Genomic DNA, 11,906 nt, shown 5'->3' on the forward strand with positions numbered 1-11,906 from the left:
CAGTGGTACGATGAGCCACAAGCAGAAGCAGCAGATGTTTGTTGAAAAAAAAAAGAAAAAGGCAATAATCCAAAATTTTGCTGATATAAACACAATACCAGCACTGAATACAACTGAAGGAAGACAAAAACATCCCAAAGACATAAAACATCAGGCTCCTTGGAGGACCTCCAGGCTACATGCACTGAACTCTGTCAGCCTCGGAGAAATGAGTGCTTAACCCCTTTTCCATCTCGTTGGCGGCCCTCGAAGATTTATAGTGGACTCTGCTTGAATGAGGGATCTTCCTTGACACGTCCTGCTCCTTTAATTCTGGGTGAGAAAACGAGCAGCCGCCCCGCGGACACCCGTCTGACCTCCCCGCTCCCCTCCCCGTGGAACTCGCGGCCCCTTGCCCCGCTCAGTCCCCACCGCCACCACACCCAGCGGCACCCCGGGGCCACGTCTGGCAACCCCCGCTGCTCAGGAACCCCCCTTCCCCACGAGCCGTCCCTGGGATGCTGCTCTGGGAGGTGGGTGCCCTGCTGCCGGCAGGACCGGGCAGTGCCGCACATTCCTCTCTGCTGGCGCTGCTCGCTCCCGAGCCCTAATTACGGCGTTGCTGCAGGGACCAGCCTGGCGCGGTTGGATCGCAGGGTCAGGCCGGGCTCCGAGGGCCAGCCGTGCTCGAAAGACAGCGCTGATGTATTTTGACAGGACTTAAGGACACCTGCTACTTTTGGGGCTTTTTCTCTTTTGCCAGCGAGCTTTCGATGGAGGGTTTGTGTGTTGACAGGGGCAGATATCACTGGAGGGTGTTGAGGAGGGAGCAGGAGGGAAATCTCTGGAGAACGTGTCAGGAGGGATTTTTCTCGGCTGCTCACCCTACAGTGAGCAGTGGGCACCGAGGAACCGGCGTCCCTGGGACCCAGATCACGTGGGCCAGCTTTGGTTGTGAGGCCTGGTCTTTGTAACGCCCCTTTAAAGCCAATTAGTAGCATTAATTTATGGAGACCACACACATGCCCAACCCTTGTATTTATGCTGGATGGCTTCCATCTTGGAAAATTTCTTGGCTTTCTGTCCATCCCCGGGACATTTCCAGGACTCCACCTTTCCCTGCCCAGCCCCGTGGCCACAGGGGAGCTGAGAGGATGCATGGCCAAAGCATGGAGAGGGAAACTGAGCTACCAACCTTTCCCATCCTTTGGAAATTCTCAGACTGAGCAAAGCACATGCTCCCAGCATGGGAGGGGGATGTGTTAACTCGTGAAATAATGAATGTGTTCTGCTCTGTGGGTGCAGTACAGAGAAGGACAAACTTCTTTCGTGCCCGTGCCAGGCCACAAGGACTGCAGCTGAGATGCTGCACCCCAATAGATCTAGTGGTCTTGAGAAATTTGCTCCATTGGAAAGAAAACCCTCTCTGTATATTCGTTTCCCCAGCTCCATTAGAATCACAGAATGGTTTGGGTCGGAAGAAACATTTAAAGACGATGTAGTCCAACCCCTCTGTCATGGGCAGGGACACCTTCCGCTAGATCAGGTTGCTTAGAATCCCATCCAACCCGACCTTGAATGTTCTCAAGGATGGGACATCCACCATCTCTCTGGGCAACCTGTGCCAGTGCCTCACCACCCTCATCCTAAAATATTTCTTCCTTGAAAACCACCTCTCCTCACCTTCTGTCCCAGTTTGGCTCATTTGCCCACCTAAGTGAGGAGAGCAGCAGGCAGGGAGGGCAGGTCTGAGCTTCACCTGCCTGTGCAGGAGTTGGGCATGGGAGATCATCTGCCTGCTTGGGCAGGGGCATGTCCTTGGTGGGAGTGAGTGGGAGCCCAGCAAGGGCCAAAAGGTGTTTTTCAGCCTGGGAGGCCCCGTCCCATCCCACACGGTGCTACAGTGCAGCCCCCTCCGTAGAGTGTCTGGTGGAGTGATGTGGAGCCATGCTGGCCAGATCTCCCTGGGAGTTTCCAGACACATCATGTATGTATATACACATTTATTTATATCTATAGCTGCTGTTTTGCAGCCGGTGGGAAATGAAGGCTGTTCTCAGCCTTGTTCCCTTTCTGCACATTACCCGCACTCCCCCCTTGCTGACATCCACCGGACTCATTCTTAGCATGTATCAGAGGAGAAGCCAGGAATTTAATAGGCAATGAAGATGCTTGATGTCTTCTCAAACTGTTCTTCCTCCTCTCCAGGAGTTTTTTCCTGGGTTGGAGTGATGGGATCATGTGAAGAAGGCTGGAATGAGCATTGCTGCACATCTCCCCTGGCGTCAGAGCCTCTCCGTCTGGCTGCTTTCATGTGCAAAAGGCAAAGCAGAAATACACCTGACCTTTCACCACCTCAGAACAGTTGCATTATCTCTGTTTTACCTCCTTCCTCTCTTCCTTCCAAATCCTGGACACTTATGCCAAGTCCAGTTCTCAGCACATCTGCTCTTTCAAACAGTTGGGAGGTCCCAAGACCACTCAGCCCCAGAGTCAGGACTCTGACATCTGGCTTGGCCTTGTCTCTGAGTCACTTGGGGAGCTTGGGAAAGGCACGTAACTCTTCCTTGCCGTGCAGCTGACGGCTGGGGCAGCGCGAGGCCCAGCCCAGCGGGGCCCGCTTGGCTGCTCCTCTCCAAGGCTTCGCCTCTGTGCACATTCCAAATGCCTCCAGCTCTTCCAATGGAAAGAGCCTTGCAAATGCCCCATGGTCTGATGCCCCAAGATGGGAATATAGGTGCCCTGTGCCAGCAATCCTCTGCCAGCCCATCTGGAGAAGCGGAAGGTGCAGAGATGCTCCATTGTAGTCTTGCATCAGCTGTCAGGACTTCAACAGGCTCTGTCATGTAATGCCATTCCATGGCATTTACCTGCTGCTCCCTCTGCCCTGTAGTCCCTTCCAACCCACTATTTTAAAGAGATTTCCACTATTTTATTGCATTTGCTTCTCAAGACCAAATCTGCTCAGTTTCCCTGGAGAGACACTGCCAGTACCAGGTTTACACCAAGGTGAACTGAACAGAGCCTGGGCCCGTGTGTGCTAATTGTTGGCAGACTCATTACTGCCTTCCCCAGCCTTTGTTGTTTCCCTGGAGGGGCTGGGTCCAAGGCAGAAGCGTTCCGCGGGAATGGGAGCTGGCAGCTCCCGGCCAGGGCTTGTTGTGGGAGATTTTGTTCCACCGCCGCTGCTGAGCCTTTGTTTTTCCATCTCCATCCAATGAAATAAACACTTTCACATGTCACAAAGTCCTGTGGACAGAGCTTTCCTTGTGGAGCAGCTGCTCCCCCAGGCCTCCCCCCCAGCCTGGCTCACTCCAGGGCTGCCTCCAACCCCCTTAGCTGAGAGGAACCTCGGTGCTCCCCTCCCAGGGACTCTGGTGGCACTTTTCCCCACAGGATTTCCATGGAGATACAAAACCTGGTGGCTGTGGGAGATGGTGCAGGACTACCCCCACCATGCGTGGCTGGGAGTGGAGGTGAGCTGGATGCCCTGCTGGAGTGTTGGCTGGGACAAGGAGACAGAGCAAGAGAGGGGCATAGTTGCAGAGACATCCCCAGGACTCCCCACCCCTCTCACTATGGGATTCCAACCATCCACCACGGCTCCTTGGCTCTGAGCTTGAGCCTTTGTGCCCCTGGGATCCATCCAGAACATTCCTCAAGACCCCCTCCTCCCTTTTCCTGTGAACCCAGGGGCTGTATGGGGAAGGATGGTGGGGGGAGCAAGGGGGAGGGAGCATATTTAAGCCCTGTTGTTTCTGCTCACAGACGTGGCAGTCCCCGGCCGCTGCAGCTCCAGCCCTGGCAAGCACAGCCCAGCCTTGCTTTTATGTTTCCTGCCTCCATTCCCAGGCAGACCAGGACAGTCCAGCACTGAGGCACCGTGCAGACCAGGACCCCCGCCCAGCTGGCTGGGATGGGGGGATCTGACCTCTGGGAGAACTGTGAGTCCCTCTGAGCATCATGGGATAGGGCCAGTGCAGAGGAAGGGCAAGGCAGCCCCAGGAAGAGGAAAACCCCATGTACTCTCCTGGTGTCCCCTCTCCTGGCTTGGGTCAGGACATGCCCTTCAGCCAGCCTGATACCATGTCCTGCATTAACCCCTTCCATGGGGAGAGCCCAGGAGGAGGGCTGGGGGTTGCAGATCCGGCCAGCCCTGATCCCATGGGAAAGGTTCTGGCCCTCCTGCCTTCCCCATGTGTGCCTGGGGGAGGCTGTGGAGCCCAGCAGGGACATGGGAGCTGTGACCAAGACTGCATGAGGCAGCCTCACAGGAGCATCCCATGAATCCCCAATGCAATTAGCCATCCTCTGTGGCAGGCCAAGGGTTTGGCTCACCTGGGACACCCAAATTAGTGTCATCATCTGCAGTGGGTCACAAACCACTCATCCTTCTCTGCCCTCTACTGTTGTCACCAGAGAGGTCAAGGTCTGACCCACACCATAGAGAGAGACTCACATTCTCCTCAAAGTGGGGCCTCTTGTACCTTGGCTCTTTCTGGGTCCTTTGCTGCATCCCCGGAAGAACAGCTGCACTTGTGCTTTGGGAGGATTGCTGCAGAATTAGGGACTCTCCAGAAATGGGACCTGGGACTCACATAGGACACCTGGAGCAGGGAGAAGGAAGACCCCCAGCAAGAAAAATTCTGGGCTGGGAAACTGTAGATCTGGTGGCAAAGGGAGTCAGTAGTCCAATGTCCCCAGTCAGAGGCAGGCTGGTCCTTTTTTGAATGCTCAGCCTTGAGCCCAGTTTCTTGGAAAGCCACAGTTTTCACAGCATCCCTGCCAGGCAGCCTGAACCAGGCTGGGGCCCAGGTGGGAACCCGCCGGCTCCTCTCCTTCCCTCCATATCCCCAAGTCTGGCAAGTGCCACCAGCAAGATACAAAGAACAGACATTTCATGGCAGAGACACTCAAGTCCCCACTGGGTTTGCAGCCTGGCAGCTTTTGCTCCAACAACCAGGAGAGCCCAAAGCTTCCCCTCAGCCTCTGCCGCGTTCCGGTTTCGCTGATGCCATGAATAAAAGGCAGGACATAAATAAATAATAAGAACAATAAAAAATCCCTGCACAAACGTAACAAATCAAAATGACCCCGTCTGTGAATGAAGGGAAAGAAAAGGCGGTTCCATCCCTGGAAATCTCAAGAGCTTCCAAAAATAGGCTGCGGCCCCAGCCAAGGCGAGCACAGCCAGGGTTTGCTCAGTCAGCGCCAGAACTGGGAGGGAGCCGTGGTTTCCCAGTCTCTCCTGCCCTGATCCAGTGCCCATGGACAGCTGGACCACGTCTCCCTGGCAGGGGCAGAGCTACCAAGGGCCCCGTGGGGCAGGGAATGGCAGCATCACTTGGGCGGTGTGAAATCCCTCCAAAAACTTGGGGTGAGATTTGATTTTGCTGTTTACAGCTGAGCAACCCATGGGCCACAAAACACCTCCCCTACACGTGTGCCGAAGGTGGGCATGGCTGGTGCTGTAGCTTGGAGAGTAGAAGCGTCCCATGAGTGTGTGCCCCAAATTTCAGAACCTAGCTGCTTTCCAGCCCTCCTGATGGCTGTTACACAGACCTAGAGGATTTTCCCCATTTTTCCAGGTGCTTGGTACAAGCTTTTGGATATTTTCCACCCCTGGACACCCTGCCAGCAGCAGCCCCTCTCCCCACTGTGCTTTTCCTCAGAATTTGGGCTTCTGCCAAGCCTTGCTGCAGGAACGCTCCTCGTGCTGGCCACTGCCTCCCACATCTGGGAACCATGAGTGGAGCTGTGGGGCCGGAGATGGAAATTTGGGCTTTGCCCCATTGGCTCACCTGTCTCAGCCCTGCACGAGGCCCGGGGGCTGCACCAAACCCTCAGCACACCCTGGCACCCTTCCCCTTGTCAGAGGCACCTCAGGGCAGCATCTGCCAGGCAGGAGAGGGAGAGATGGAGCTGCAGCTCCTGCTGAGTCGGCAGCTGTTGGCACAGGGGTGGCACAACCTCTGCTCTGCTCTGGCCAGAGTCACATTCCTCCCTTCACCCGGCGTGCTGCAGTTCAGTGTGTGCACGAGCTCACACGTCCTCCAAGAGCCCCAGCCAGTGGCCAAGAGACTCCAGATGCTGGAGGAGCTGTGCACAGCTGCTGGCCAGCAGCAGCAGAGAGGAAAATATAAATAAAGAATTTAAACCTTCTCCTCTCTTCTCTTTCTCCTCTTCTCTCTTTCTCCTCTCCTTCCCCCTTTTCTCTTTCCACCTCAGGACAGAAAGGAAAAGCAGCACCCAAGTCCACCTCCCTTGCCAGCATTGTCCCTCTCTCCCAGCTCTCCCTTCAGCAGTGCTGCCACCTGACCCCAGCACAGCAGCAGGACATTCCCGTGTCCCCTCCATTCCCCTCGGTCCATCCTGCTTGCTCCCAAGGCTGGGCCATGCCTGCGAGGTCTCCTTGGGCAGAGCCGCCTGCCTGGCTCGGTGTGGGGAACAAGCAGAGTTCGTGGCGTTACTGGAAAGAGAAAATCTCCCTGAAGAGCCTAACGGGAGCACAGTGAGCTGGGCTGTGCGGGGTCTGCCTGAGAAATGAGAGCATGGAGCAGGAATGTCAGGTATTTCCTTCTGCTCTCCAGTGCTAGAGCAGCCCCAGGTAACCGAGAAGGGCGAAGGGACCAGTGCTGCTTCCCTGCATCCCTCTGCTGCTGGGGAGTGCTGGGGTAGCATCCAAATACAAGCAAAGCCACGGGGGTGGAAGGGACACCGTGTCTCCATGGCGAGATACAGATCTGATGCTGTCAGCTCAAACGGGAAAGGAAATGGAGAAAAAACTGCAAGAATTGCAGGGGGGTTTATTGGAAGATTAGATCGATCGAAACATTTCTGCAGTGTGGGAGCTGGGGAGGAACTGCCTCAGCGGGGGCCACGCTCTGTTTAAAATGAAAGCATTTCCTGGGCCATCAGCCCAGCGTGCCTGCAGGAGCGGGATGGGAAGGGTTTTGCACCGGCACCAAAACCGCGGAGGCCCCCAGACCCTCCCGTACCACCTCCTCCTCGCGGGGCCGAGCGTCCGCCACGGGACGGGGAGGGTCGAAAGGGGGATGCGGGACTGGAGAAGCACCAGCCCCCCAAAGTTGAATTCAGGTCACATCTCACTGCCCCTGGGTTTCGTTCCTTCCTTCGCGTGGTTTGCGGTTGAAACTCTAACCCAGCTCATCTGGCCGGGCGGGAGCGCTGGGTCTTGGCACGGGCCCCGCCTCGGCTCCGCTCAACCCCCGGCCGATCGCGCACGATGGAAAAGCACAGTAAAGCTTTTGCTTCCCCGTTTGCCCAAGTGTCGCCGTCATTCCCAGGGAGGACGGGCGGGATGGCAGGGCGCGGTGAAGCCTGGGGCTGGACGGATCCCGCGCACGACGGGGCGGTGGCTCCATCCCAGGAGCGAAGGGTTCCGCACATGTAGGCGCTGCCAGCGTGGGGGTTGTACCAACGTGGGGCTCGGCTGAGGCAGCCCGAGCACCGGCAACATCCTTGTGCCTGAGCAGGGTTTCTCACCACTAAACGTGACTGCTATGCAAATGCCCCCCAGCTCCCCCCCAGTTTTCCCGGCCGGTGTTCCCAAGCGTTAGGTGTGCGGACACAGCACTTCCCTGCAGCTGCACGGCAGATGAGCAGCTCGCTCGCAGCTCTGGCAAAGCCCTGCTCTGCCTGCGGGGTCTGCCCAGTCACACGTGGTCTTCTCAAACGCAACCAAGCAGCAAAAGGCCTGAGCACCTTTGTCCTTTCCTTTAGTCAACCCAGAGGTTGAAACACCATCACTTCTATGCTTATATCCAGGGATAGGGGCAGGTCCCAGTGTCACCAGCTCCCACAGGATTATGAAATGGAAAGCAAAGGGAATAGAGGAAAACAAGAAGATGAGCCCAAACTTCAAGTCTGTTATTTTGCTTTTACCTTGTTCTTGCTCCTTATGTTTGTTTCTGAGCATCAACAGGAGGACTGGCCATGCCAGCTATCCCACATGTGGAGTTTGGCTTAAATCAACAGAAATCCCGCTGCTTTCCATGAAGAATACTAACTTTTTCTTTAAAAATAGAAGCTTTTGATTTTGGAACAATCTGCAAATCCTTCCTGGCAGCCCTGAAGGCCAGAGCACCCTCACCTTTCCTGGTGAGTTCTTTTTGTATGGGTCTTGCCCTGCCACTGCCTCCTGGGTCACTTGGAAAGGGGGGCTCTGGAGAAGTAATCTCAGAGGTGTCATTGAGGGCTGTGACACTGCAGGTGCTCTCCATGTTGCAAAGCCCCACAGGGATGGTGACAGAGTTCCTTGCCTTTACTGCACTGCCCAGAACATTGCTCCCACTGTCAGCCTTCTCTAGCCTTGTGCTTTATGACTCAACTGTTCCCATTTTTCACCTTTTCCCAGAATTACTCCTCCCTGGGTGTTGATCCTCCCTGTTGCAGGATGTGTCCTTGTCCTCCTCACCACAGGCAGAGGCTGGTGGGGCTGATCCAGTCCCAGCCCTGGGGTCCTGCTGCCTCCCCCTCCCAGCCCCTCCTGCTTGGCTGATATCCAGTATTGCCGTCTCCGCTCCCGCTCCTCAAAGGCTGTTTTCCCCGCTTGTCAGTTCTAATTTGGATCTTTGGCAGGATGAGTCTGTCTCCTCTCTGGGTGCAGATCCAGCCTGTGCTCATGGCCATGGCTTGGACCCGTCTGTGCATGGCAAGGCTGCCGGGCAGTGTCCCCGGCTGGGGATGCTCCCAGTCCTTTCCAGGGAGAGCATCAAACCCTGTGTCAAGCACACCTTTTGCTCTCTCTTTTTTCCCCCGAGATGCTGAAGGCATGCAGGAGCTTTATCCCCCTGAGAGCTCTGCCTTGCTCTGGAGCTGGGAGTCATGGCACTGACACCTCGGTTGCTCCCACTGGATAGACACAATGAGATTAATTATCTGGGTTGATCTCTTTAAAGAGAGGAGGGTAGAGGAAAGCAAGGCAGAACCAGTGGTTCTGGTTGGGACTCCCTTCTCTATCCATCAGGTCCCGCCACCTCCCTCCCAGTGCTGCCAATGCTGGCACAGGGAGGCATCCTGAGATGAACAAGGGGAGGTGCAGAACTGCTGCTGCATTTCTGGGAGAAGGGATGGTGGCTTTTTTTTAAAAAAAAAAAAAAAGGACAAAACCTAAGCAACAGAAATCAGGTACCTGCCAGGAAAAAAAAATCAAACATATTTTCCATTGTGTCTTGGCTGTGGAAGAGGGATGTGACAGCCATGGAAACTGGGAGGGATTAGGTAATCTGCCAGAATGTAAATAAATAAATAAATGCCTGAGTGGAGGTGGGGGGGAAGATCCCAGAGCAAAACTCACACCCCTCCCCACCCCTGCTGCTCTATTCCAAATCCAGCACCTCACACACTGCCCTGAGCCCCTGAGGTGCCATAGGGAAGTGGCTGCTCCAGGAGCCCTGCTGTCCCGCCGTGTGCTGGCACGAGGAACACGCTTCAAACCACGGCAAGAAACTCTGGGAGCAATAAAAAATGGCTTTGCTTTTCACCCTTCCTCTCCCTCCCCCGTCTCCTTTTCATGTGCTGCATTTCCTACAATCTGATTTTCTTCTCTCTGGCAAATACAGGTTTCAGGTTCCCGAGCATGGGGCTGCGGTTTGAGAGGAGCAATGGAAACTCCCTGTGGTGGGAAGGGGCCAAAGGCACGGGGGGTGCAAGAGGGGAAGGAAAATGGGGCTGTTCTCACTGGGGTATGGAGGCTCACAGGGGGATGGAGCTAAAACCCTGCGCTCTGTTCCACACCGGGCGCGTTTTTCATTCAGTCCCTCCTGTCTGAGGCTGAAGGTGATGATGCATCAGGAGCTGGTGTGTGCTCCTATGCTGGAAGAGGGGACCCTGGAAGCTTCCATCACCCCAGGACCACCCCAGATCCCACGGGTGACCCACAGGAGGGTCAGAGCTGGGTTTGCCAGTGACCCCGACCCACTGTCACCTCCACCCCCTGCCCGTGCACATCCCACAGGGCACTTCCCTGCCTGGCTGCTGGCCAGCGTGTTCGCCTTTCCCAGACAGCTGGGCGAGAAGCAAAAGTGCTTCTTCCCATTCCTGAGTGAGATCTTTATTTACAGGCACTTCAAATATTTATCTGAAGTGCAGGGCTCTGGCAGGGATGTTGGGGCACCCGCGCTGGGCGCTGCAGCTCCGGCGTCCTTCCTCACCTTCGGGCCACCTCCTCCTCTTTATTTATTTCCTTGGGCACCTTCCCTGCAGTAAATCACTGCTGGCAGGGTCGGTCTGGGTGTGATGGGACTCAGCTGCCCACCGGGATTTTGGCTGCGACCTTCAGGAGCACCTCTCCTTCTCCTTACAGGGGATGGATTCATCCTCCAAAGAAGGAAAATAACCAGGATCTCTGGAGTCTATTTCCCTGGATCAGGGAACGTTTAGGCAATCTGGATAACTGAGAAGCATCCTCGTTATTCCCCATCATCCATGCAGGTACCTCCAGTGGATAGGCTGTCCCAGAGCAGCTCAGGTGGGTGAAGACTGGGCTCTGCCTGCTCACCACAGCTCCTGCTCTCGTCAGATAAAACATCCCCTGAGAAAGAAAAATGAGTTTCTGGCTTAGATTCTGGCATGAATAAACTCTTGTGCTAGAACTTGCCAGTCTTTCAGGAACTGCAAGTATTTTCCCAGTGTCAAATGTTCATGCAGATACTGTATAAATAACGACCTCGATTATGTCAGTTGTTACAATGAGCAGAGCTCTGGGCTTTGGTTCATAACAGTATCTGCAAATCAGTGTCTTGACTTTTTGCTCTTCTTGGGAGATTCCTCATGCTCCCAGTGCTTTGAGGCCAAACGTCTGTGTTTTTGGACAGGGCTGGGGCAGCCTGCCAGCACCTTCCTTGCAGCGGGACCAAGCAGTGCGTCCCCATGACGTGGCAGAGCTGTTCTGGGAGAAATGTAGGGTATGTGACCTCCTGGGGCGCATCTGGCCAGGTACCGTGGGTCAGGCAGCCCAGTCCATGGCATCTCCTGCAGCTCTCCCACCCTGAAAGCCCAGGCTGATCTGCAGCACGGGAGTTGGAACAGAGGGTGTGGGAACATCCACCAGGGAGCTGAGTGTGAGGGTGTCCCACTGTAATCATTCCCAGCATTTCCCAGAGGGGGGCCGAGCAGAGGGAATGTGACAGCCAGGGTTTGTGCCTTTGGAGAAAGCAATACTGTCCCTGGGGCTTGGGGACGTGAGGGTTCCTCCTGCCCCTTCTGTGCCTGGGGTAGCTGGGGACACTCCTGGGTGTGATGAGCAATTAATGATCCCTGATTCCCCTTGAAGCACATCTGGGGATCAGCCCCTGCTCCTGATCCCATTGGTTCTGGGAGCACCTTGTGCTTGCAGAAATCACCCTTTTTCCCTCAACCCTGTCCCAGGAGCTGCTCCCAGAGATACAAGTGACCAGAGAGGAGCTGCCTGCCAAAAGCACAGAAAAGCACCAGAACCATCAGCTTTGCTACTTCTCCAGCAGGAGAAATGACGTCCACAGGCTGTGAGTGAGGAGAGCGCCGGTGGGAATTGGCCAGGCAAACACAAACTGAAGCTAATCTGAGCCTGTTTTTTCTCCAGATTGCTCTGTTTATTCACAGTCTTTCTTTGATAAAACTGTAGAAAATCAGAGGCAACATACACTGCCTTCCAAATGTAAAGGGAGGGATGGAAAGAGAGCCAGGGTGGGAAGGCAGCTCCAGCACACGGAGCGATGCAGAGGGGCCGTCTGAGAGGCATGAACAGTCACTGCAGTCAGTGTCTCAGCAGCCTCCATTTGCTGCTCCTTCCATGCAGGAATTTCCCATTAATGTGCAGTATCTGAATCTGGAAATGAAATACAAATAATAATAAAAAATATGGGAAATAAAGACCTTTTGTTTTCAGGGCTTGAAGCAGTTGAACAACATCTCCCAAGACAATG

The sequence above is a fragment of the Neopelma chrysocephalum genome, unplaced genomic scaffold, assembly GCF_003984885.1.
Source record: "Neopelma chrysocephalum unplaced genomic scaffold, ASM398488v2 Primary Assembly neopelma1_94, whole genome shotgun sequence".
Taxonomy (NCBI): domain Eukaryota; kingdom Metazoa; phylum Chordata; class Aves; order Passeriformes; family Pipridae; genus Neopelma; species Neopelma chrysocephalum.